Below are 24,228 nucleotides of genomic sequence, written 5' to 3' on the forward strand. Positions count from 1 at the left end.
CAGCTGGCTAGCTGCAGGGCAACAGGCCCCAGGTGGGGCGGGTCGGGGGTCGGGGTCCAAAGCCCTCCCCTGCCCTCCTGCCCTCCTGCCCTGGAAGGCCCCCCCGTAGGGTCCGAGCCGACACCCGTGGATTCCCCACGGGGGGAGCGAGAGGCGAGGCGCGTGCACACTGGAGCCGAGGCCGAGGGAAAGGGAGGAGCAGGCCCTGGGGGGGGCCAGCACACCTGGCGGGGGCAGGCACGGCTGGGGCCCGGTGAGGGTGCCCGATGAAGGGAGGGAGTGGAGGTCCGTGGGGCGGGGGAGGAAAGGGTGGCAACGGCTGGCCCTGGGCCCCTGCTCCGGGCTGGGGCAGAGTGCTGAGGAGGGCCTAGGTGGCAGGCAGGGGGCGGGAGCGCTGGCGCGGGGCTGGCTGAGGTTTGAGCCGGGCTCAGCTCAGGGCCGGTCGGTGGTGGGCTGGGCTCGGCTGGGCTCGGCCGGTGGCAGGCTGGCAAGCGCAGCAGCAGCCGCAGCAGCAGGCTGATGGGGCGTCGCGGCGACAGCCGCCCTCGTCTACGGCCATACCACCCTGAACGCGCCCGATCTCGTCTGATCTCGGAAGCTAAGCAGGGTCGGGCCTGGTTAGTACTTGGATGGGAGACCGCCTGGGAATACCGGGTGCTGTAGGCTTTTTGGCTGCCCTTTTGGCCCTTTGGGGCCTTCAAGGCCGGCGGGCCGAGAGCCAGCACTGGCCAGGACACCCCCATCCATCCGCACCCCGGAAACAGCCCCCTCCCCACCACACCCCCAGCCCACCGCCACAACCTTCGAAATTCACCCACCGCTCAGAGCCCTCAGGCGGGCAGGAAACCCACGAGGAGGGAGGGCAAACCCCCGAGTGGGAATCCCAGAAGCACCCAGGCTGAGAACCGCCTGCTACAGGTTGTCTGCATATGGGCGTGCTTGTGTGTGTGTGTGTGTGTGTGTGTGTGTGTGTGTGTGTGTCTGTCTGTCTGTCTGTCTGTCTGTCTGTCTGTCTGTGTAGGCACCGATCCCTTCCCTCCGTGCATGCTTGTGTTTCAGCGTGCTTGCGTGCATAGGAGAGTGTGTGCCTGTCAGTCTGTCTGTGTGTGTGTGTGTTGTGTGCCTGTAGGCCCCGTTGGGAGTGCAGCACACGCAGGGGTGCCCTCTGCGACTCCCATGGGAAGGTGGGTGTGGGTGGCTGTGCGAGCCATGATGGGATCGGACGGGCCACGGGCCACGGTACGGTATGGGACGGGACGCAAGATGTCAACAGTTGGAGGCTTCTTGACTCGAGAGCATGGAAGCTCCTGGCTCAGGGCAAGAGAAAGTCACGCACGGTTCGGGTGCTGTTCCACTAAGCCGGTGCAACTATCAGGGAAACTGGCCACCCAGAGCCGAGAGAGGTCTGTGCTGTGGGCTTCACGTGCCACCCGAAGCCATGCTTGCTTATGATGTCAGTCCGTCCGCGAGAAGGTGGCGCGCGGTCAGACCCAGAGGTGGCCGGGGAAGGAACAGGCAGGCAGGCGGCCCTTGGCTCTTGGTTGATGGAGGGAGATTGGGTGGCCGTGTGGCCCGGTGGAAGGAACTGAGGATACATAGCCCAAGATGATTCTGGATCCAGACCTGCCACCGCCCCCACAACCCCCAGCGCCCACCGGCACAGCGCCAAGACCCAACTTCCAAGTTCTACGTTCCAAGTTCCGTCGGCTCCAGGCTCCATCGATCCAGGAACATCTTCTACGCTGGCAAGCGTGCCCTTCTCCCTTCTCCCATGGGCGGTGAGAGGCTTCACGAGGACGAATGGATGGCAGCACTGGCGGTGCGGATGGACTTCGGGGAGGGATGGAGTGGGGTGGGGTGGGGTGGGGTGGGGTGGGGTGGAGTGGGGTGGGGTGGGGTGGGATGGGATGAGAGCAGAACTGGGAGCCTAGGAGCCTGCGTTCCAAGTTCCTAAGAGTGAACCAAGATTCTTCCTGGCCCCCACCCACCAACACGCACACACGCACACACGCACGACACGCACACACAGACAGACGCGCGCGCGCGCACGTGAGCAAATGCACAGGTAAGTACGCAGGCTCACACAAACACTCCCTCTAACCCGCTGCCAGCCACCCTGCTGGTCTTCCTGGATTCTCTGGGAGGAGGGGGGATGTCCTGGGGAGATGGGGAGGACTAGGAGGAGGATGTGGATGAGGACGAAGAGGAGGACCAGAGAAAGGACCAGGAGGTGGAAGAGTGGCGAGAGAGAGAGGAGGAGGAGGAGGAGGAGGAGGAGTAGCGGGAGCAGAGGGAGGACGATTTGCAGGAGCAGGAGTCAACAGGTTCCCCCCAAGCGTGCCCCGCCCGAGGGTGATAGGATGACCGCCCTGCCCAGCGAGCACCCGATCCGATCCGTCCTGGCACCGCGCGGGAGAGCACCTGCAGGAGAGTATCTTCCCCCGTCTGGGAGGATGACAGAAGCCATCCCGACGCCTTGCCTGCGCCTTCCTGGGCACCTGCCCTGGAAGCCAGCGGTGGACGCTCATCGGGAAGAGAAAGCTGCAAAGCGCACTCCGCAGCCTGGGATGAGCCTCGCACCTCTCCTCTTCCGACGCCCGCACCCCCATTCGCACCCCTAACCCTGATCCCACGCCTGCTCCGCCGGGCACAGAAATGGCCTGCAGGTCAGAGGAGGGCTCCAATCCGCCCCGAGGCAAGGAGCTGCAGCTGGCTAGCTGCAGGGCAACAGGCCCCAGGTGGGGCGGGTCGGGGGTCGGGGTCCAAAGCCCTCCCCTGCCCTCCTGCCCTCCTGCCCTGGAAGGCCCCCCCGTAGGGTCCGAGCCGACACCCGTGGATTCCCCACGGGGGGAGCGAGAGGCGAGGCGCGTGCACACTGGAGCCGAGGCCGAGGGAAAGGGAGGAGCAGGCCCTGGGGGGGCCAGCACACCTGGCGGGGGCAGGCACGGCTGGGGCCCGGTGAGGGTGCCCGATGAAGGGAGGGAGTGGAGGTCCGTGGGGCGGGGGAGGAAAGGGTGGCAACGGCTGGCCCTGGGCCCCTGCTCCGGGCTGGGGCAGAGTGCTGAGGAGGGCCTAGGTGGCAGGCAGGGGGCGGGAGCGCTGGCGCGGGGCTGGCTGAGGTTTGAGCCGGGCTCAGCTCAGGGCCGGTCGGTGGTGGGCTGGGCTCGGCTGGGCTCGGCCGGTGGCAGGCTGGCAAGCGCAGCAGCAGCCGCAGCAGCAGGCTGATGGGGCGTCGCGGCGACAGCCGCCCTCGTCTACGGCCATACCACCCTGAACGCGCCCGATCTCGTCTGATCTCGGAAGCTAAGCAGGGTCGGGCCTGGTTAGTACTTGGATGGGAGACCGCCTGGGAATACCGGGTGCTGTAGGCTTTTTGGCTGCCCTTTTGGCCCTTTGGGGCCTTCAAGGCCGGCGGGCCGAGAGCCAGCACTGGCCAGGACACCCCCATCCATCCGCACCCCGGAAACAGCCCCCTCCCCACCACACCCCCAGCCCACCGCCACAACCTTCGAAATTCACCCACCGCTCAGAGCCCTCAGGCGGGCAGGAAACCCACGAGGAGGGAGGGCAAACCCCCCGAGTGGGAATCCCAGAAGCACCCAGGCTGAGAACCGCCTGCTACAGGTTGTCTGCATATGGGCGTGCTGTGTGTGTGTGTGTGTGTGTGTGTGTGTGTGTGTGTGTCTGTCTGTCTGTCTGTCTGTCTGTCTGTCTGTCTGTGTAGGCACCGATCCCTTCCCTCCGTGCATGCTTGTGTTTCAGCGTGCTTGCGTGCATAGGAGAGTGTGTGCCTGTCAGTCTGTCTGTGTGTGTGTGTGTTGTGTGCCTGTAGGCCCCGTTGGGAGTGCAGCACACGCAGGGGTGCCCTCTGCGACTCCCATGGGAAGGTGGGTGTGGGTGGCTGTGCGAGCCATGATGGGATCGGACGGGCCACGGGCCACGGTACGGTATGGGACGGGACGCAAGATGTCAACAGTTGGAGGCTTCTTGACTCGAGAGCATGGAAGCTCCTGGCTCAGGGCAAGAGAAAGTCACGCACGGTTCGGGTGCTGTTCCACTAAGCCGGTGCAACTATCAGGGAAACTGGCCACCCAGAGCCGAGAGAGGTCTGTGCTGTGGGCTTCACGTGCCACCCGAAGCCATGCTTGCTTATGATGTCAGTCCGTCCGCGAGAAGGTGGCGCGCGGTCAGACCCAGAGGTGGCCGGGGAAGGAACAGGCAGGCAGGCGGCCCTTGGCTCTTGGTTGATGGAGGGAGATTGGGTGGCCGTGTGGCCCGGTGGAAGGAACTGAGGATACATAGCCCAAGATGATTCTGGATCCAGACCTGCCACCGCCCCCACAACCCCCAGCGCCCACCGGCACAGCGCCAAGACCCAACTTCCAAGTTCTACGTTCCAAGTTCCGTCGGCTCCAGGCTCCATCGATCCAGGAACATCTTCTACGCTGGCAAGCGTGCCCTTCTCCCTTCTCCCATGGGCGGTGAGAGGCTTCACGAGGACGAATGGATGGCAGCACTGGCGGTGCGGATGGACTTCGGGGAGGGATGGAGTGGGGTGGGGTGGGGTGGGGTGGGGTGGGGTGGGGTGGAGTGGGGTGGGGTGGGGTGGGATGGGATGAGAGCAGAACTGGGAGCCTAGGAGCCTGCGTTCCAAGTTCCTAAGAGTGAACCAAGATTCTTCCTGGCCCCCACCCACCAACACGCACACACGCACACACGCACGCACACGCACACACAGACGCGCGCGCGCGCGCGCGCACGTGAGCAAATGCACAGGTAAGTACGCAGGCTCACACAAACACTCCCTCTAACCCGCTGCCAGCCACCCTGCTGGTCTTCCTGGATTCTCTGGGAGGAGGGGGGATGTCCTGGGGAGATGGGGAGGACTAGGAGGAGGATGTGGATGAGGACGAAGAGGAGGACCAGAGAAAGGACCAGGAGGTGGAAGAGTGGCAGAGAGAGAGGAGGAGGAGGAGGAGGAGGAGGAGTAGCGGGAGCAGAGGGAGGACGATTTGCAGGAGCAGGAGTCAACAGGTTCCCCCCAAGCGTGCCCCGCCCGAGGGTGATAGGATGACCGCCCTGCCCAGCGAGCACCCGATCCGATCCGTCCTGGCACCGCGCGGGAGAGCACCTGCAGGAGAGTATCTTCCCCCGTCTGGGAGGATGACAGAAGCCATCCCGACGCCTTGCCTGCGCCTTCCTGGGCACCTGCCCTGGAAGCCAGCGGTAGACGCTCATCGGGAAGAGAAAGCTGCAAAGCGCACTCCGCAGCCTGGGATGAGCCTCGCACCTCTCCTCTTCCGACGCCCGCACCCCCATTCGCACCCCTAACCCTGATCCCACGCCTGCTCCGCCGGGCACAGAAATGGCCTGCAGGTCAGAGGAGGGCTCCAATCCGCCCCGAGGCAAGGAGCTGCAGCTGGCTAGCTGCAGGGCAACAGGCCCCAGGTGGGGCGGGTCGGGGGTCGGGGTCCAAAGCCCTCCCCTGCCCTCCTGCCCTCCTGCCCTGGAAGGCCCCCCCGTAGGGTCCGAGCCGACACCCGTGGATTCCCCACGGGGGGAGCGAGAGGCGAGGCGCGTGCACACTGGAGCCGAGGCCGAGGGAAAGGGAGGAGCAGGCCCTGGGGGGGCCAGCACACCTGGCGGGGGCAGGCACGGCTGGGGCCCGGTGAGGGTGCCCGATGAAGGGAGGGAGTGGAGGTCCGTGGGGCGGGGGAGGAAAGGGTGGCAACGGCTGGCCCTGGGCCCCTGCTCCGGGCTGGGGCAGAGTGCTGAGGAGGGCCTAGGTGGCAGGCAGGGGGGCGGGAGCGCTGGCGCGGGGCTGGCTGAGGTTTGAGCCGGGCTCAGCTCAGGGCCGGTCGGTGGTGGGCTGGGCTCGGCTGGGCTCGGCCGGTGGCAGGCTGGCAAGCGCAGCAGCAGCCGCAGCAGCAGGCTGATGGGGCGTCGCGGCGACAGCCGCCCTCGTCTACGGCCATACCACCCTGAACGCGCCCGATCTCGTCTGATCTCGGAAGCTAAGCAGGGTCGGGCCTGGTTAGTACTTGGATGGGAGACCGCCTGGGAATACCGGGTGCTGTAGGCTTTTTGGCTGCCCTTTTGGCCCTTTGGGGCCTTCAAGGCCGGCGGGCCGAGAGCCAGCACTGGCCAGGACACCCCCATCCATCCGCACCCCGGAAACAGCCCCCTCCCCACCACACCCCCAGCCCACCGCCACAACCTTCGAAATTCACCCACCGCTCAGAGCCCTCAGGCGGGCAGGAAACCCACGAGGAGGGAGGGCAAACCCCCGAGTGGGAATCCCAGAAGCACCCAGGCTGAGAACCGCCTGCTACAGGTTGTCTGCATATGGGCGTGCTTGTGTGTGTGTGTGTGTGTGTGTGTGTGTGTGTGTCTGTCTGTCTGTCTGTCTGTCTGTCTGTCTGTCTGTGTAGGCACCGATCCCTTCCCTCCGTGCATGCTTGTGTTTCAGCGTGCTTGCGTGCATAGGAGAGTGTGTGCCTGTCAGTCTGTCTGTGTGTGTGTGTGTTGTGTGCCTGTAGGCCCCGTTGGGAGTGCAGCACACGCAGGGGTGCCCTCTGCGACTCCCATGGGAAGGTGGGTGTGGGTGGCTGTGCGAGCCATGATGGGATCGGACGGGCCACGGGCCACGGTACGGTATGGGACGGGACGCAAGATGTCAACAGTTGGAGGCTTCTTGACTCGAGAGCATGGAAGCTCCTGGCTCAGGGCAAGAGAAAGTCACGCACGGTTCGGGTGCTGTTCCACTAAGCCGGTGCAACTATCAGGGAAACTGGCCACCCAGAGCCGAGAGAGGTCTGTGCTGTGGGCTTCACGTGCCACCCGAAGCCATGCTTGCTTATGATGTCAGTCCGTCCGCGAGAAGGTGGCGCGCGGTCAGACCCAGAGGTGGCCGGGGAAGGAACAGGCAGGCAGGCGGCCCTTGGCTCTTGGTTGATGGAGGGAGATTGGGTGGCCGTGTGGCCCGGTGGAAGGAACTGAGGATACATAGCCCAAGATGATTCTGGATCCAGACCTGCCACCGCCCCCACAACCCCCAGCGCCCACCGGCACAGCGCCAAGACCCAACTTCCAAGTTCTACGTTCCAAGTTCCGTCGGCTCCAGGCTCCATCGATCCAGGAACATCTTCTACGCTGGCAAGCGTGCCCTTCTCCCTTCTCCCATGGGCGGTGAGAGGCTTCACGAGGACGAATGGATGGCAGCACTGGCGGTGCGGATGGACTTCGGGGAGGGATGGAGTGGGGTGGGGTGGGGTGGGGTGGGGTGGGGTGGAGTGGGGTGGGGTGGGGTGGGATGGGATGAGAGCAGAACTGGGAGCCTAGGAGCCTGCGTTCCAAGTTCCTAAGAGTGAACCAAGATTCTTCCTGGCCCCCACCCACCAACACGCACACACGCACACACGCACGCACACGCACACACAGACGCGCGCGCGCGCGCACGTGAGCAAATGCACAGGTAAGTACGCAGGCTCACACAAACACTCCCTCTAACCCGCTGCCAGCCACCCTGCTGGTCTTCCTGGATTCTCTGGGAGGAGGGGGGATGTCCTGGGGAGATGGGGAGGACTAGGAGGAGGATGTGGATGAGGACGAAGAGGAGGACCAGAGAAAGGACCAGGAGGTGGAAGAGTGGCAGAGAGAGGAGGAGGAGGAGGAGGAGGAGGAGTAGCGGGAGCAGAGGGAGGACGATTTGCAGGAGCAGGAGTCAACAGGTTCCCCCCAAGCGTGCCCCCGCCCGAGGGTGATAGGATGACCGCCCTGCCCAGCGAGCACCCGATCCGATCCGTCCTGGCACCGCGCGGGAGAGCACCTGCAGGAGAGTATCTTCCCCCGTCTGGGAGGATGACAGAAGCCATCCCGACGCCTTGCCTGCGCCTTCCTGGGCACCTGCCCTGGAAGCCAGCGGTAGACGCTCATCGGGAAGAGAAAGCTGCAAAGCGCACTCCGCAGCCTGGGATGAGCCTCGCACCTCTCCTCTTCCGACGCCCGCACCCCCATTCGCACCCCTAACCCTGATCCCACGCCTGCTCCGCCGGGCACAGAAATGGCCTGCAGGTCAGAGGAGGGCTCCAATCCGCCCCGAGGCAAGGAGCTGCAGCTGGCTAGCTGCAGGGCAACAGGCCCCAGGTGGGGCGGGTCGGGGGTCGGGGTCCAAAGCCCTCCCCTGCCCTCCTGCCCTCCTGCCCTGGAAGGCCCCCCCGTAGGGTCCGAGCCGACACCCGTGGATTCCCCACGGGGGGAGCGAGAGGCGAGGCGCGTGCACACTGGAGCCGAGGCCGAGGGAAAGGGAGGAGCAGGCCCTGGGGGGGCCAGCACACCTGGCGGGGGCAGGCACGGCTGGGGCCCGGTGAGGGTGCCCGATGAAGGGAGGGAGTGGAGGTCCGTGGGGCGGGGGAGGAAAGGGTGGCAACGGCTGGCCCTGGGCCCCTGCTCCGGGCTGGGGCAGAGTGCTGAGGAGGGCCTAGGTGGCAGGCAGGGGGGCGGGAGCGCTGGCGCGGGGCTGGCTGAGGTTTGAGCCGGGCTCAGCTCAGGGCCGGTCGGTGGTGGGCTGGGCTCGGCTGGGCTCGGCCGGTGGCAGGCTGGCAAGCGCAGCAGCAGCCGCAGCAGCAGGCTGATGGGGCGTCGCGGCGACAGCCGCCCTCGTCTACGGCCATACCACCCTGAACGCGCCCGATCTCGTCTGATCTCGGAAGCTAAGCAGGGTCGGGCCTGGTTAGTACTTGGATGGGAGACCGCCTGGGAATACCGGGTGCTGTAGGCTTTTTGGCTGCCCTTTTGGCCCTTTGGGGCCTTCAAGGCCGGCGGGCCGAGAGCCAGCACTGGCCAGGACACCCCCATCCATCCGCACCCCGGAAACAGCCCCCTCCCCACCACACCCCCAGCCCACCGCCACAACCTTCGAAATTCACCCACCGCTCAGAGCCCTCAGGCGGGCAGGAAACCCACGAGGAGGGAGGGCAAACCCCCCGAGTGGGAATCCCAGAAGCACCCAGGCTGAGAACCGCCTGCTACAGGTTGTCTGCATATGGGCGTGCTTGGTGTGTGTGTGTGTGTGTGTGTGTGTGTGTGTGTCTGTCTGTCTGTCTGTCTGTCTGTCTGTCTGTCTGTGTAGGCACCGATCCCTTCCCTCCGTGCATGCTTGTGTTTCAGCGTGCTTGCGTGCATAGGAGAGTGTGTGCCTGTCAGTCTGTCTGTGTGTGTGTGTGTTGTGTGCCTGTAGGCCCCGTTGGGAGTGCAGCACACGCAGGGGTGCCCTCTGCGACTCCCATGGGAAGGTGGGTGTGGGTGGCTGTGCGAGCCATGATGGGATCGGACGGGCCACGGGGCCACGGTACGGTATGGGACGGGACGCAAGATGTCAACAGTTGGAGGCTTCTTGACTCGAGAGCATGGAAGCTCCTGGCTCAGGGCAAGAGAAAGTCACGCACGGTTCGGGTGCTGTTCCACTAAGCCGGTGCAACTATCAGGGAAACTGGCCACCCAGAGCCGAGAGAGGTCTGTGCTGTGGGCTTCACGTGCCACCCGAAGCCATGCTTGCTTATGATGTCAGTCCGTCCGCGAGAAGGTGGCGCGCGGTCAGACCCAGAGGTGGCCGGGGAAGGAACAGGCAGGCAGGCGGCCCTTGGCTCTTGGTTGATGGAGGGAGATTGGGTGGCCGTGTGGCCCGGTGGAAGGAACTGAGGATACATAGCCCAAGATGATTCTGGATCCAGACCTGCCACCGCCCCCACAACCCCCAGCGCCCACCGGCACAGCGCCAAGACCCAACTTCCAAGTTCTACGTTCCAAGTTCCGTCGGCTCCAGGCTCCATCGATCCAGGAACATCTTCTACGCTGGCAAGCGTGCCCTTCTCCCTTCTCCCATGGGCGGTGAGAGGCTTCACGAGGACGAATGGATGGCAGCACTGGCGGTGCGGATGGACTTCGGGGAGGGATGGAGTGGGGTGGGGGGGGGTGGGGTGGGGTGGGGTGGAGTGGGGTGGGGTGGGGTGGGATGGGATGAGAGCAGAACTGGGAGCCTAGGAGCCTGCGTTCCAAGTTCCTAAGAGTGAACCAAGATTCTTCCTGGCCCCCACCCACCAACACGCACACACGCACACACGCACGCACACGCACACACAGACGCGCGCGCGCGCGCACGTGAGCAAATGCACAGGTAAGTACGCAGGCTCACACAAACACTCCCTCTAACCCGCTGCCAGCCACCCTGCTGGTCTTCCTGGATTCTCTGGGAGGAGGGGGGATGTCCTGGGGAGATGGGGAGGACTAGGAGGAGGATGTGGATGAGGACGAAGAGGAGGACCAGAGAAAGGACCAGGAGGTGGAAGAGTGGCAGAGAGAGAGGAGGAGGAGGAGGAGGAGGAGTAGCGGGAGCAGAGGGAGGACGATTTGCAGGAGCAGGAGTCAACAGGTTCCCCCCAAGCGTGCCCCGCCCGAGGGTGATAGGATGACCGCCCTGCCCAGCGAGCACCCGATCCGATCCGTCCTGGCACCGCGCGGGAGAGCACCTGCAGGAGAGTATCTTCCCCCGTCTGGGAGGATGACAGAAGCCATCCCGACGCCTTGCCTGCGCCTTCCTGGGCACCTGCCCTGGAAGCCAGCGGTGGACGCTCATCGGGAAGAGAAAGCTGCAAAGCGCACTCCGCAGCCTGGGATGAGCCTCGCACCTCTCCTCTTCCGACGCCCGCACCCCCATTCGCACCCCTAACCCTGATCCCACGCCTGCTCCGCCGGGCACAGAAATGGCCTGCAGGTCAGAGGAGGGCTCCAATCCGCCCCGAGGCAAGGAGCTGCAGCTGGCTAGCTGCAGGGCAACAGGCCCCAGGTGGGGCGGGTCGGGGGTCGGGGTCCAAAGCCCTCCCCTCCCCTGCCCTCCTGCCCTCCTGCCCTGGAAGGCCCCCCCGTAGGGTCCGAGCCGACACCCGTGGATTCCCCACGGGGGGAGCGAGAGGCGAGGCGCGTGCACACTGGAGCCGAGGCCGAGGGAAAGGGAGGAGCAGGCCCTGGGGGGGGCCAGCACACCTGGCGGGGGCAGGCACGGCTGGGGCCCGGTGAGGGTGCCCGATGAAGGGAGGGAGTGGAGGTCCGTGGGGCGGGGGAGGAAAGGGTGGCAACGGCTGGCCCTGGGCCCCTGCTCCGGGCTGGGGCAGAGTGCTGAGGAGGGCCTAGGTGGCAGGCAGGGGGGCGGGAGCGCTGGCGCGGGGCTGGCTGAGGTTTGAGCCGGGCTCAGCTCAGGGCCGGTCGGTGGTGGGCTGGGCTCGGCTGGGCTCGGCCGGTGGCAGGCTGGCAAGCGCAGCAGCAGCCGCAGCAGCAGGCTGATGGGGCGTCGCGGCGACAGCCGCCCTCGTCTACGGCCATACCACCCTGAACGCGCCCGATCTCGTCTGATCTCGGAAGCTAAGCAGGGTCGGGCCTGGTTAGTACTTGGATGGGAGACCGCCTGGGAATACCGGGTGCTGTAGGCTTTTTGGCTGCCCTTTTGGCCCTTTGGGGCCTTCAAGGCCGGCGGGCCGAGAGCCAGCACTGGCCAGGACACCCCCATCCATCCGCACCCCGGAAACAGCCCCCTCCCCACCACACCCCCAGCCCACCGCCACAACCTTCGAAATTCACCCACCGCTCAGAGCCCTCAGGCGGGCAGGAAACCCACGAGGAGGGAGGGCAAACCCCCGAGTGGGAATCCCAGAAGCACCCAGGCTGAGAACCGCCTGCTACAGGTTGTCTGCATATGGGCGTGCTTGTGTGTGTGTGTGTGTGTGTGTGTGTGTGTGTGTGTGTCTGTCTGTCTGTCTGTCTGTCTGTCTGTCTGTCTGTGTAGGCACCGATCCCTTCCCTCCGTGCATGCTTGTGTTTCAGCGTGCTTGCGTGCATAGGAGAGTGTGTGCCTGTCAGTCTGTCTGTGTGTGTGTGTGTTGTGTGCCTGTAGGCCCCGTTGGGAGTGCAGCACACGCAGGGGTGCCCTCTGCGACTCCCATGGGAAGGTGGGTGTGGGTGGCTGTGCGAGCCATGATGGGATCGGACGGGCCACGGGCCACGGTACGGTATGGGACGGGACGCAAGATGTCAACAGTTGGAGGCTTCTTGACTCGAGAGCATGGAAGCTCCTGGCTCAGGGCAAGAGAAAGTCACGCACGGTTCGGGTGCTGTTCCACTAAGCCGGTGCAACTATCAGGGAAACTGGCCACCCAGAGCCGAGAGAGGTCTGTGCTGTGGGCTTCACGTGCCACCCGAAGCCATGCTTGCTTATGATGTCAGTCCGTCCGCGAGAAGGTGGCGCGCGGTCAGACCCAGAGGTGGCCGGGGAAGGAACAGGCAGGCAGGCGGCCCTTGGCTCTTGGTTGATGGAGGGAGATTGGGTGGCCGTGTGGCCCGGTGGAAGGAACTGAGGATACATAGCCCAAGATGATTCTGGATCCAGACCTGCCACCGCCCCCACAACCCCCAGCGCCCACCGGCACAGCGCCAAGACCCAACTTCCAAGTTCTACGTTCCAAGTTCCGTCGGCTCCAGGCTCCATCGATCCAGGAACATCTTCTACGCTGGCAAGCGTGCCCTTCTCCCTTCTCCCATGGGCGGTGAGAGGCTTCACGAGGACGAATGGATGGCAGCACTGGCGGTGCGGATGGACTTCGGGGAGGGATGGAGTGGGGTGGGGTGGGGTGGGGTGGGGTGGGGTGGAGTGGGGTGGGGTGGGGTGGGATGGGATGAGAGCAGAACTGGGAGCCTAGGAGCCTGCGTTCCAAGTTCCTAAGAGTGAACCAAGATTCTTCCTGGCCCCCACCCACCAACACGCACACACGCACACACGCACGCACACGCACACACAGACGCGCGCGCGCGCACGTGAGCAAATGCACAGGTAAGTACGCAGGCTCACACAAACACTCCCTCTAACCCGCTGCCAGCCACCCTGCTGGTCTTCCTGGATTCTCTGGGAGGAGGGGGGATGTCCTGGGGAGATGGGGAGGACTAGGAGGAGGATGTGGATGAGGACGAAGAGGAGGACCAGAGAAAGGACCAGGAGGTGGAAGAGTGGCAGAGAGAGGAGGAGGAGGAGGAGGAGGAGGAGTAGCGGGAGCAGAGGGAGGACGATTTGCAGGAGCAGGAGTCAACAGGTTCCCCCCAAGCGTGCCCCGCCCGAGGGTGATAGGATGACCGCCCTGCCCAGCGAGCACCCGATCCGATCCGTCCTGGCACCGCGCGGGAGAGCACCTGCAGGAGAGTATCTTCCCCCGTCTGGGAGGATGACAGAAGCCATCCCGACGCCTTGCCTGCGCCTTCCTGGGCACCTGCCCTGGAAGCCAGCGGTAGACGCTCATCGGGAAGAGAAAGCTGCAAAGCGCACTCCGCAGCCTGGGATGAGCCTCGCACCTCTCCTCTTCCGACGCCCGCACCCCCATTCGCACCCCTAACCCTGATCCCACGCCTGCTCCGCCGGGCACAGAAATGGCCTGCAGGTCAGAGGAGGGCTCCAATCCGCCCCGAGGCAAGGAGCTGCAGCTGGCTAGCTGCAGGGCAACAGGCCCCAGGTGGGGCGGGTCGGGGGTCGGGGTCCAAAGCCCTCCCCTGCCCTCCTGCCCTCCTGCCCTGGAAGGCCCCCCCCGTAGGGTCCGAGCCGACACCCGTGGATTCCCCACGGGGGGAGCGAGAGGCGAGGCGCGTGCACACTGGAGCCGAGGCCGAGGGAAAGGGAGGAGCAGGCCCTGGGGGGGCCAGCACACCTGGCGGGGGCAGGCACGGCTGGGGCCCGGTGAGGGTGCCCGATGAAGGGAGGGAGTGGAGGTCCGTGGGGCGGGGGAGGAAAGGGTGGCAACGGCTGGCCCTGGGCCCCTGCTCCGGGCTGGGGCAGAGTGCTGAGGAGGGCCTAGGTGGCAGGCAGGGGGCGGGAGCGCTGGCGCGGGGCTGGCTGAGGTTTGAGCCGGGCTCAGCTCAGGGCCGGTCGGTGGTGGGCTGGGCTCGGCTGGGCTCGGCCGGTGGCAGGCTGGCAAGCGCAGCAGCAGCCGCAGCAGCAGGCTGATGGGGCGTCGCGGCGACAGCCGCCCTCGTCTACGGCCATACCACCCTGAACGCGCCCGATCTCGTCTGATCTCGGAAGCTAAGCAGGGTCGGGCCTGGTTAGTACTTGGATGGGAGACCGCCTGGGAATACCGGGTGCTGTAGGCTTTTTGGCTGCCCTTTTGGCCCTTTGGGGCCTTCAAGGCCGGCGGGCCGAGAGCCAGCACTGGCCAGGACACCCCCATCCATCCGCACCCCGGAAACAGCCCCCTCCCCACCACACCCCCAGCCCACCGCCACAACCTTCGAAATTCACCCACCGCTCAGAGCCCTCAGGCGGGCAGGAAACCCACGAGGAGGGAGGGCAAACCCCCGAGTGGGAATCCCAGAAGCACCCAGGCTGAGAACCGCCTGCTACAGGTTGTCTGCATATGGGCGTGCTTGTGTGTGTGTGTGTGTGTGTGTGTGTGTGTGTGTGTGTCTGTCTGTCTGTCTGTCTGTCTGTCTGTCTGTCTGTGTAGGCACCGATCCCTTCCCTCCGTGCATGCTTGTGTTTCAGCGTGCTTGCGTGCATAGGAGAGTGTGTGCCTGTCAGTCTGTCTGTGTGTGTGTGTGTTGTGTGCCTGTAGGCCCCGTTGGGAGTGCAGCACACGCAGGGGTGCCCTCTGCGACTCCCATGGGAAGGTGGGTGTGGGTGGCTGTGCGAGCCATGATGGGATCGGACGGGCCACGGGCCACGGTACGGTATGGGACGGGACGCAAGATGTCAACAGTTGGAGGCTTCTTGACTCGAGAGCATGGAAGCTCCTGGCTCAGGGCAAGAGAAAGTCACGCACGGTTCGGGTGCTGTTCCACTAAGCCGGTGCAACTATCAGGGAAACTGGCCACCCAGAGCCGAGAGAGGTCTGTGCTGTGGGCTTCACGTGCCACCCGAAGCCATGCTTGCTTATGATGTCAGTCCGTCCGCGAGAAGGTGGCGCGCGGTCAGACCCAGAGGTGGCCGGGGAAGGAACAGGCAGGCAGGCGGCCCTTGGCTCTTGGTTGATGGAGGGAGATTGGGTGGCCGTGTGGCCCGGTGGAAGGAACTGAGGATACATAGCCCAAGATGATTCTGGATCCAGACCTGCCACCGCCCCCACAACCCCCAGCGCCCACCGGCACAGCGCCAAGACCCAACTTCCAAGTTCTACGTTCCAAGTTCCGTCGGCTCCAGGCTCCATCGATCCAGGAACATCTTCTACGCTGGCAAGCGTGCCCTTCTCCCTTCTCCCATGGGCGGTGAGAGGCTTCACGAGGACGAATGGATGGCAGCACTGGCGGTGCGGATGGACTTCGGGGGAGGGATGGAGTGGGGTGGGGTGGGGTGGGGTGGGGTGGGGTGGAGTGGGGTGGGGTGGGGTGGGATGGGATGAGAGCAGAACTGGGAGCCTAGGAGCCTGCGTTCCAAGTTCCTAAGAGTGAACCAAGATTCTTCCTGGCCCCCACCCACCAACACGCACACACGCACACACGCACGCACACGCACACACAGACGCGCGCGCGCGCGCACGTGAGCAAATGCACAGGTAAGTACGCAGGCTCACACAAACACTCCCTCTAACCCGCTGCCAGCCACCCTGCTGGTCTTCCTGGATTCTCTGGGAGGAGGGGGGATGTCCTGGGGAGATGGGGAGGACTAGGAGGAGGATGTGGATGAGGACGAAGAGGAGGACCAGAGAAAGGACCAGGAGGTGGAAGAGTGGCAGAGAGAGAGGAGGAGGAGGAGGAGGAGGAGTAGCGGGAGCAGAGGGAGGACGATTTGCAGGAGCAGGAGTCAACAGGTTCCCCCCAAGCGTGCCCCGCCCGAGGGTGATAGGATGACCGCCCTGCCCAGCGAGCACCCGATCCGATCCGTCCTGGCACCGCGCGGGAGAGCACCTGCAGGAGAGTATCTTCCCCCGTCTGGGAGGATGACAGAAGCCATCCCGACGCCTTGCCTGCGCCTTCCTGGGCACCTGCCCTGGAAGCCAGCGGTAGACGCTCATCGGGAAGAGAAAGCTGCAAAGCGCACTCCGCAGCCTGGGATGAGCCTCGCACCTCTCCTCTTCCGACGCCCGCACCCCCATTCGCACCCCCTAACCCTGATCCCACGCCTGCTCCGCCGGGCACAGAAATGGCCTGCAGGTCAGAGGAGGGCTCCAATCCGCCCCGAGGCAAGGAGCTGCAGCTGGCTAGCTGCAGGGCAACAGGCCCCAGGTGGGGCGGGTCGGGGGTCGGGGTCCAAAGCCCTCCCCTGCCCTCCTGCCCTCCTGCCCTCCTGCCCTGGAAGGCCCCCCCGTAGGGTCCGAGCCGACACCCGTGGATTCCCCACGGGGGGAGCGAGAGGCGAGGCGCGTGCACACTGGAGCCGAGGCCGAGGGAAAGGGAGGAGCAGGCCCTGGGGGGGCCAGCACACCTGGCGGGGGCAGGCACGGCTGGGGCCCGGTGAGGGTGCCCGATGAAGGGAGGGAGTGGAGGTCCGTGGGGCGGGGGAGGAAAGGGTGGCAACGGCTGGCCCTGGGCCCCTGCTCCGGGCTGGGGCAGAGTGCTGAGGAGGGCCTAGGTGGCAGGCAGGGGGCGGGGAGCGCTGGCGCGGGGCTGGCTGAGGTTTGAGCCGGGCTCAGCTCAGGGCCGGTCGGTGGTGGGCTGGGCTCGGCTGGGCTCGGCCGGTGGCAGGCTGGCAAGCGCAGCAGCAGCCGCAGCAGCAGGCTGATGGGGCGTCGCGGCGACAGCCGCCCTCGTCTACGGCCATACCACCCTGAACGCGCCCGATCTCGTCTGATCTCGGAAGCTAAGCAGGGTCGGGCCTGGTTAGTACTTGGATGGGAGACCGCCTGGGAATACCGGGTGCTGTAGGCTTTTTGGCTGCCCTTTTGGCCCTTTGGGGCCTTCAAGGCCGGCGGGCCGAGAGCCAGCACTGGCCAGGACACCCCCATCCATCCGCACCCCGGAAACAGCCCCCTCCCCACCACACCCCCAGCCCACCGCCACAACCTTCGAAATTCACCCACCGCTCAGAGCCCTCAGGCGGGCAGGAAACCCACGAGGAGGGAGGGCAAACCCCCCGAGTGGGAATCCCAGAAGCACCCAGGCTGAGAACCGCCTGCTACAGGTTGTCTGCATATGGGCGTGGTTGTGTGTGTGTGTGTGTGTGTGTGTGTGTGTGTGTGTGTGTCTGTCTGTCTGTCTGTCTGTCTGTCTGTCTGTGTAGGCACCGATCCCTTCCCTCCGTGCATGCTTGTGTTTCAGCGTGCTTGCGTGCATAGGAGAGTGTGTGCCTGTCAGTCTGTCTGTGTGTGTGTGTGTTGTGTGCCTGTAGGCCCCGTTGGGAGTGCAGCACACGCAGGGGTGCCCTCTGCGACTCCCATGGGAAGGTGGGTGTGGGTGGCTGTGCGAGCCATGATGGGATCGGACGGGCCACGGGCCACGGTACGGTATGGGACGGGACGCAAGATGTCAACAGTTGGAGGCTTCTTGACTCGAGAGCATGGAAGCTCCTGGCTCAGGGCAAGAGAAAGTCACGCACGGTTCGGGTGCTGTTCCACTAAGCCGGTGCAACTATCAGGGAAACTGGCCACCCAGAGCCGAGAGAGGTCTGTGCTGTGGGCTTCACGTGCCACCCGAAGCCATGCTTGCTTATGATGTCAGTCCGTCCGCGAGAAGGTGGCGCGCGGTCAGACCCAGAGGTGGCCGGGGAAGGAACAGGCAGGCAGGCGGCCCTTGGCTCTTGGTTGATGGAGGGAGATTGGGTGGCCGTGTGGCCCGGTGGAAGGAACTGAGGATACATAGCCCAAGATGATTCTGGATCCAGACCTGCCACCGCCCCCACAACCCCCAGCGCCCACCGGCACAGCGCCAAGACCCAACTTCCAAGTTCTACGTTCCAAGTTCCGTCGGCTCCAGGCTCCATCGATCCAGGAACATCTTCTACGCTGGCAAGCGTGCCCTTCTCCCTTCTCCCATGGGCGGTGAGAGGCTTCACGAGGACGAATGGATGGCAGCACTGGCGGTGCGGATGGACTTCGGGGAGGGATGGAGTGGGGTGGGGTGGGGTGGGGTGGGGTGGGGTGGGGTGGAGTGGGGTGGGGTGGGGTGGGATGGGATGAGAGCAGAACTGGGAGCCTAGGAGCCTGCGTTCCAAGTTCCTAAGAGTGAACCAAGATTCTTCCTGGCCCCCACCCACCAACACGCACACACGCACACACGCACGCACACGCACACACAGACGCGCGCGCGCGCGCGCGCACGTGAGCAAATGCACAGGTAAGTACGCAGGCTCACACAAACACTCCCTCTAACCCGCTGCCAGCCACCCTGCTGGTCTTCCTGGATTCTCTGGGAGGAGGGGGGGATGTCCTGGGGAGATGGGGAGGACTAGGAGGAGGATGTGGATGAGGACGAAGAGGAGGACCAGAGAAAGGACCAGGAGGTGGAAGAGTGGCAGAGAGAGGAGGAGGAGGAGGAGGAGGAGGAGTAGCGGGAGCAGAGGGAGGACGATTTGCAGGAGCAGGAGTCAACAGGTTCCCCCCAAGCGTGCCCCGCCCGAGGGTGATAGGATGACCGCCCTGCCCAGCGAGCACCCGATCCGATCCGTCCTGGCACCGCGCGGGAGAGCACCTGCAGGAGAGTATCTTCCCCCGTCTGGGAGGATGACAGAAGCCATCCCGACGCCTTGCCTGCGCCTTCCTGGGCACCTGCCCTGGAAGCCAGCGGTAGACGCTCATCGGGAAGAGAAAGCTGCAAAGCGCACTCCGCAGCCTGGGATGAGCCTCGCACCTCTCCTCTTCCGACGCCCGCACCCCCATTCGCACCCCTAACCCTGATCCCACGCCTGCTCCGCCGGGCACAGAAATGGCCTGCAGGTCAGAGGAGGGCTCCAATCCGCCCCGAGGCAAGGAGCTGCAGCTGGCTAGCTGCAGGGCAACAGGCCCCAGGTGGGGCGGGTCGGGGGTCGGGGTCCAAAGCCCTCCCCTGCCCCTGCCCTCCTGCCCTCCTGCCCTGGAAGGCCCCCCCGTAGGGTCCGAGCCGACACCCGTGGATTCCCCACGGGGGGAGCGAGAGGCGAGGCGCGTGCACACTGGAGCCGAGGCCGAGGGAAAGGGAGGAGCAGGCCCTGGGGGGGCCAGCACACCTGGCGGGGGCAGGCACGGCTGGGGCCCGGTGAGGGTGCCCGATGAAGGGAGGGAGTGGAGGTCCGTGGGGCGGGGGAGGAAAGGGTGGCAACGGCTGGCCCTGGGCCCCTGCTCCGGGCTGGGGCAGAGTGCTGAGGAGGGCCTAGGTGGCAGGCAGGGGGCGGGAGCGCTGGCGCGGGGCTGGCTGAGGTTTGAGCCGGGCTCAGCTCAGGGCCGGTCGGTGGTGGGCTGGGCTCGGCTGGGCTCGGCCGGTGGCAGGCTGGCAAGCGCAGCAGCAGCCGCAGCAGCAGGCTGATGGGGCGTCGCGGCGACAGCCGCCCTCGTCTACGGCCATACCACCCTGAACGCGCCCGATCTCGTCTGATCTCGGAAGCTAAGCAGGGTCGGGCCTGGTTAGTACTTGGATGGGAGACCGCCTGGGAATACCGGGTGCTGTAGGCTTTTTGGCTGCCCTTTTGGCCCTTTGGGGCCTTCAAGGCCGGCGGGCCGAGAGCCAGCACTGGCCAGGACACCCCCATCCATCCGCACCCCGGAAACAGCCCCTCCCCACCACACCCCCAGCCCACCGCCACAACCTTCGAAATTCACCCACCGCTCAGAGCCCTCAGGCGGGCAGGAAACCCACGAGGAGGGAGGGCAAACCCCCCGAGTGGGAATCCCAGAAGCACCCAGGCTGAGAACCGCCTGCTACAGGTTGTCTGCATATGGGCGTGCTTGTGTGTGTGTGTGTGTGTGTGTGTGTGTGTGTGTGTCTGTCTGTCTGTCTGTCTGTCTGTCTGTCTGTCTGTGTAGGCACCGATCCCTTCCCTCCGTGCATGCTTGTGTTTCAGCGTGCTTGCGTGCATAGGAGAGTGTGTGCCTGTCAGTCTGTCTGTGTGTGTGTGTGTTGTGTGCCTGTAGGCCCCGTTGGGAGTGCAGCACACGCAGGGGTGCCCTCTGCGACTCCCATGGGAAGGTGGGTGTGGGTGGCTGTGCGAGCCATGATGGGATCGGACGGGCCACGGGCCACGGTACGGTATGGGACGGGACGCAAGATGTCAACAGTTGGAGGCTTCTTGACTCGAGAGCATGGAAGCTCCTGGCTCAGGGCAAGAGAAAGTCACGCACGGTTCGGGTGCTGTTCCACTAAGCCGGTGCAACTATCAGGGAAACTGGCCACCCAGAGCCGAGAGAGGTCTGTGCTGTGGGCTTCACGTGCCACCCGAAGCCATGCTTGCTTATGATGTCAGTCCGTCCGCGAGAAGGTGGCGCGCGGTCAGACCCAGAGGTGGCCGGGGGAAGGAACAGGCAGGCAGGCGGCCCTTGGCTCTTGGTTGATGGAGGGAGATTGGGTGGCCGTGTGGCCCGGTGGAAGGAACTGAGGATACATAGCCCAAGATGATTCTGGATCCAGACCTGCCACCGCCCCCACAACCCCCAGCGCCCACCGGCACAGCGCCAAGACCCAACTTCCAAGTTCTACGTTCCAAGTTCCGTCGGCTCCAGGCTCCATCGATCCAGGAACATCTTCTACGCTGGCAAGCGTGCCCTTCTCCCTTCTCCCATGGGCGGTGAGAGGCTTCACGAGGACGAATGGATGGCAGCACTGGCGGTGCGGATGGACTTCGGGGAGGGATGGAGTGGGGTGGGGTGGGGTGGGGTGGGGTGGGGTGGGGTGGGGTGGGGTGGGGTGGGATGGGATGAGAGCAGAACTGGGAGCCTAGGAGCCTGCGTTCCAAGTTCCTAAGAGTGAACCAAGATTCTTCCTGGCCCCCACCCACCAACACGCACACACGCACACACGCACGCACACGCACACACAGACGCGCGCGCGCGCGCACGTGAGCAAATGCACAGGTAAGTACGCAGGCTCACACAAACACTCCCTCTAACCCGCTGCCAGCCACCCTGCTGGTCTTCCTGGATTCTCTGGGAGGAGGGGGGATGTCCTGGGGAGATGGGGAGGACTAGGAGGAGGATGTGGATGAGGACGAAGAGGAGGACCAGAGAAAGGACCAGGAGGTGGAAGAGTGGCAGAGAGAGGAGGAGGAGGAGGAGGAGGAGGAGGAGTAGCGGGAGCAGAGGGAGGACGATTTGCAGGAGCAGGAGTCAACAGGTTCCCCCCAAGCGTGCCCCGCCCGAGGGTGATAGGATGACCGCCCTGCCCAGCGAGCACCCGATCCGATCCGTCCTGGCACCGCGCGGGAGAGCACCTGCAGGAGAGTATCTTCCCCCGTCTGGGAGGATGACAGAAGCCATCCCGACGCCTTGCCTGCGCCTTCCTGGGCACCTGCCCTGGAAGCCAGCGGTAGACGCTCATCGGGAAGAGAAAGCTGCAAAGCGCACTCCGCAGCCTGGGATGAGCCTCGCACCTCTCCTCTTCCGACGCCCGCACCCCCATTCGCACCCCTAACCCTGATCCCACGCCTGCTCCGCCGGGCACAGAAATGGCCTGCAGGTCAGAGGAGGGCTCCAATCCGCCCCGAGGCAAGGAGCTGCAGCTGGCTAGCTGCAGGGCAACAGGCCCCAGGTGGGGCGGGTCGGGGGTCGGGGTCCAAAGCCCCCCCTCCCCTGCCCTCCTGCCCTCCTGCCCTGGAAGGCCCCCCCGTAGGGTCCGAGCCGACACCCGTGGATTCCCCACGGGGGGAGCGAGAGGCGAGGCGCGTGCACACTGGAGCCGAGGCCGAGGGAAAGGGAGGAGCAGGCCCTGGGGGGGCCAGCACACCTGGCGGGGGCAGGCACGGCTGGGGCCCGGTGAGGGTGCCCGATGAAGGGAGGGAGTGGAGGTCCGTGGGGCGGGGGAGGAAAGGGTGGCAACGGCTGGCCCTGGGCCCCTGCTCCGGGCTGGGGCAGAGTGCTGAGGAGGGCCTAGGTGGCAGGCAGGGGGGCGGGAGCGCTGGCGCGGGGCTGGCTGAGGTTTGAGCCGGGCTCAGCTCAGGGCCGGTCGGTGGTGGGCTGGGCTCGGCTGGGCTCGGCCGGTGGCAGGCTGGCAAGCGCAGCAGCAGCCGCAGCAGCAGGCTGATGGGGCGTCGCGGCGACAGCCGCCCTCGTCTACGGCCATACCACCCTGAACGCGCCCGATCTCGTCTGATCTCGGAAGCTAAGCAGGGTCGGGCCTGGTTAGTACTTGGATGGGAGACCGCCTGGGAATACCGGGTGCTGTAGGCTTTTTGGCTGCCCTTTTGGCCCTTTGGGGCCTTCAAGGCCGGCGGGCCGAGAGCCAGCACTGGCCAGGACACCCCCATCCATCCGCACCCCCGGAAACAGCCCCTCCCCACCACACCCCCAGCCCACCGCCACAACCTTCGAAATTCACCCACCGCTCAGAGCCCTCAGGCGGGCAGGAAACCCACGAGGAGGGAGGGCAAACCCCCGAGTGGGAATCCCAGAAGCACCCAGGCTGAGAACCGCCTGCTACAGGTTGTCTGCATATGGGCGTGCTTGTGTGTGTGTGTGTGTGTGTGTGTGTGTGTGTGTGTGTCTGTCTGTCTGTCTGTCTGTCTGTCTGTCTGTGTAGGCACCGATCCCTTCCCTCCGTGCATGCTTGTGTTTCAGCGTGCTTGCGTGCATAGGAGAGTGTGTGCCTGTCAGTCTGTCTGTGTGTGTGTGTGTTGTGTGCCTGTAGGCCCCGTTGGGAGTGCAGCACACGCAGGGGTGCCCTCTGCGACTCCCATGGGAAGGTGGGTGTGGGTGGCTGTGCGAGCCATGATGGGATCGGACGGGCCACGGGCCACGGTACGGTATGGGACGGGACGCAAGATGTCAACAGTTGGAGGCTTCTTGACTCGAGAGCATGGAAGCTCCTGGCTCAGGGCAAGAGAAAGTCACGCACGGTTCGGGTGCTGTTCCACTAAGCCGGTGCAACTATCAGGGAAACTGGCCACCCAGAGCCGAGAGAGGTCTGTGCTGTGGGCTTCACGTGCCACCCGAAGCCATGCTTGCTTATGATGTCAGTCCGTCCGCGAGAAGGTGGCGCGCGGTCAGACCCAGAGGTGGCCGGGGAAGGAACAGGCAGGCAGGCGGCCCTTGGCTCTTGGTTGATGGAGGGAGATTGGGTGGCCGTGTGGCCCGGTGGAAGGAACTGAGGATACATAGCCCAAGATGATTCTGGATCCAGACCTGCCACCGCCCCCACAACCCCCAGCGCCCACCGGCACAGCGCCAAGACCCAACTTCCAAGTTCTACGTTCCAAGTTCCGTCGGCTCCAGGCTCCATCGATCCAGGAACATCTTCTACGCTGGCAAGCGTGCCCTTCTCCCTTCTCCCATGGGCGGTGAGAGGCTTCACGAGGACGAATGGATGGCAGCACTGGCGGTGCGGATGGACTTCGGGGGAGGGATGGAGTGGGGTGGGGTGGGGTGGGGTGGGGTGGGGTGGGGTGGAGTGGGGTGGGGTGGGGTGGGATGGGATGAGAGCAGAACTGGGAGCCTAGGAGCCTGCGTTCCAAGTTCCTAAGAGTGAACCAAGATTCTTCCTGGCCCCCACCCACCAACACGCACACACGCACACACGCACGCACACGCACACACAGACGCGCGCGCGCGCACGTGAGCAAATGCACAGGTAAGTACGCAGGCTCACACAAACACTCCCTCTAACCCGCTGCCAGCCACCCTGCTGGTCTTCCTGGATTCTCTGGGAGGAGGGGGGATGTCCTGGGGAGATGGGGAGGACTAGGAGGAGGATGTGGATGAGGACGAAGAGGAGGACCAGAGAAAGGACCAGGAGGTGGAAGAGTGGCAGAGAGAGGAGGAGGAGGAGGAGGAGGAGGAGTAGCGGGAGCAGAGGGAGGACGATTTGCAGGAGCAGGAGTCAACAGGTTCCCCCCAAGCGTGCCCCGCCCGAGGGTGATAGGATGACCGCCCTGCCCAGCGAGCACCCGATCCGATCCGTCCTGGCACCGCGCGGGAGAGCACCTGCAGGAGAGTATCTTCCCCCGTCTGGGAGGATGACAGAAGCCATCCCGACGCCTTGCCTGCGCCTTCCTGGGCACCTGCCCTGGAAGCCAGCGGTAGACGCTCATCGGGAAGAGAAAGCTGCAAAGCGCACTCCGCAGCCTGGGATGAGCCTCGCACCTCTCCTCTT

The 24,228-nt window shown here is 65.2% G+C and overlaps 9 non-coding genes across 9 annotated transcripts; all 9 read left to right on the forward strand.

The window, feature by feature from the left end:
• Window positions 1-547: 547 nt before the first annotated feature.
• On the forward strand, window positions 548-666 carry LOC127234807 (5S ribosomal RNA). Its single transcript, XR_007835626.1, has one exon. It is a non-coding gene; the product is annotated as a 5S ribosomal RNA (ribosomal RNA).
• Window positions 667-3,252: 2,586 nt separating this feature from the next.
• On the forward strand, window positions 3,253-3,371 carry LOC127234808 (5S ribosomal RNA). The gene has a single exon (XR_007835627.1). It is a non-coding gene; the product is annotated as a 5S ribosomal RNA (ribosomal RNA).
• A 2,592-nt stretch (window positions 3,372-5,963) lies between these two features.
• On the forward strand, window positions 5,964-6,082 carry LOC127234809 (5S ribosomal RNA). Its single transcript, XR_007835628.1, has one exon. It is a non-coding gene; the product is annotated as a 5S ribosomal RNA (ribosomal RNA).
• A 2,578-nt stretch (window positions 6,083-8,660) lies between these two features.
• On the forward strand, window positions 8,661-8,779 carry LOC127234810 (5S ribosomal RNA). The gene has a single exon (XR_007835629.1). It is a non-coding gene; the product is annotated as a 5S ribosomal RNA (ribosomal RNA).
• A 2,585-nt stretch (window positions 8,780-11,364) lies between these two features.
• On the forward strand, window positions 11,365-11,483 carry LOC127234811 (5S ribosomal RNA). Its single transcript, XR_007835630.1, has one exon. It is a non-coding gene; the product is annotated as a 5S ribosomal RNA (ribosomal RNA).
• Window positions 11,484-14,062: 2,579 nt separating this feature from the next.
• Window positions 14,063-14,181, forward strand: LOC127234812 (5S ribosomal RNA). The gene has a single exon (XR_007835631.1). It is a non-coding gene; the product is annotated as a 5S ribosomal RNA (ribosomal RNA).
• A 2,590-nt stretch (window positions 14,182-16,771) lies between these two features.
• Window positions 16,772-16,890, forward strand: LOC127234813 (5S ribosomal RNA). The gene has a single exon (XR_007835632.1). It is a non-coding gene; the product is annotated as a 5S ribosomal RNA (ribosomal RNA).
• A 2,595-nt stretch (window positions 16,891-19,485) lies between these two features.
• LOC127234815 (5S ribosomal RNA) lies at window positions 19,486-19,604 on the forward strand. The gene has a single exon (XR_007835634.1). It is a non-coding gene; the product is annotated as a 5S ribosomal RNA (ribosomal RNA).
• Window positions 19,605-22,191: 2,587 nt separating this feature from the next.
• On the forward strand, window positions 22,192-22,310 carry LOC127234817 (5S ribosomal RNA). The gene has a single exon (XR_007835635.1). It is a non-coding gene; the product is annotated as a 5S ribosomal RNA (ribosomal RNA).
• The last annotated feature ends 1,918 nt before the right edge of the window (window positions 22,311-24,228 follow it).

This window comes from Phodopus roborovskii, unplaced genomic scaffold, assembly GCF_943737965.1.
Source record: "Phodopus roborovskii unplaced genomic scaffold, PHOROB, whole genome shotgun sequence".
NCBI classification, from domain to species: Eukaryota; Metazoa; Chordata; class Mammalia; order Rodentia; family Cricetidae; genus Phodopus; species Phodopus roborovskii.